Below are 1,610 nucleotides of genomic sequence, written 5' to 3'. Positions count from 1 at the left end.
GCCACCGTCAAGGCCCTTGGGATTTTGGAACGCGACGACGGAGACAAGCAAGTGCACTGGCAAGGAGCAGTTAGACGCGTCTCTACGAGGAGTCGGTCCGGCCGTCCGCAACGACGCCGTGGCGCACGGCCGCCATGAACGTGGTGTCCGCCGGGCCAACATCGTGGCATGCATCCGCCATGGACGAGCCGTCCGACAGGCCGCCGGCGACGAGCTTCTTCGGCGAGATCATGGAAGAGAGGTCCTCGCTGCTGCGTCGTGCCGGTTGGCCGCCGCCGTCGAGGCCCTTGGGCGTGGCCGCCATAGACGCGAGGAAAATAAAGAAAACCCTAGTCCCACGTACCTATTAGAGCGATGAAGGATGTACGTACGTACGTACATGGGGTTCTGGAATCGGGAATCAGCTGTTGGGATTGAGATCAGACGTGAAGTGGGATTAGGATGCTCTGAGATTGTCAATGCCACATGCCGCTCATCCGATAGGGTCTCACAAGCTGGTCTATGAGACCCGGTCTCATACAATTTTTTTCCCTGGGGCACACCGGGACCGCTCATTTTAGCCACCCCGTGATTGTAAACCTGCTCGATGAAGCATACTGTCAAAAAAAAAAAAAACTGCTCCATGAAGCAGGTGTGCGTAGCTGCGAAATAAGTAATATTAGCTCTTTCTAGATTACACGAAGTCATACGACACAAACAGAGACTTGATGTCCGTCACATAGCAGGCTAAGGGCATGTACAATGATTCTATCTTAGCAATGCCACGTAGGATAAATGATGAGGTGGAGGAGAGAGAAATCATAAGAGAAGGCTTGTCTTCTCTTAATTAAGAGAAGGCAAGAGATGATCTCTTCGCACAATATGTCTCACCATGTTTTTAGGAATAACTAGTTATTGAAGATAAGGCTAAGAGATGACCCATTGTAGACATGTTTTTTTGTCATCTCTAAATTACATATAAGAATTAAGATAAGACCACTTTATCAACCATTGTACATGCCCTAATAGGCTTGCCATGCGATTGAGACACACACATACACCGGTACAGAGCTACTCCTAGCTAACTACTCCATCCATGCAGCTTGATTGATTGTCCACAACTTTTCTAATACTCACCTGGAAAGTTTCAGAATTACTTTTTGCTATTTCCATACAAGAGCAAACATTCATATTTTTTGTAATGTTCACATGGCACTTTATGACAAACAATTCTCTATAACGCAAGACAATTCTTGAAACACCCCTACTATTTTTACACCATGGCAAAAAAATTTGACTTTGCAGGCAAAACTACATAGTGGACCATGGCAACTCCAAAATTTTCTGTTATGCTTTTCAAGTGATGACAAATTCACTTCCCTACGTTTTCTAAAATGCTGGGAATTAATAATATGGCAAAATTTGTAGATTTTGTACAAATAAATTTGACATGCTAAGTTTCAAAAACAAGAATTTACAGCGGTTGCCACAAATAAAAATGCAAAGGTCAATGCAATAAATCTGTCATGGTCAAATACAGTAAATTCCTCATAAGTACATTTATTGAAATGTAGTATAAAATTTAAACTGCCATGCCAAAAATATCAGAAAGTTTGTCGTGCCTAGTTTAT

Source organism: Triticum dicoccoides, chromosome 2A, assembly GCF_002162155.2.
Source record: "Triticum dicoccoides isolate Atlit2015 ecotype Zavitan chromosome 2A, WEW_v2.0, whole genome shotgun sequence".
In the NCBI taxonomy this organism is placed as follows: Eukaryota; Viridiplantae; Streptophyta; class Magnoliopsida; order Poales; family Poaceae; genus Triticum; species Triticum dicoccoides.
This window is presented reverse-complemented; position numbering follows the sequence as displayed.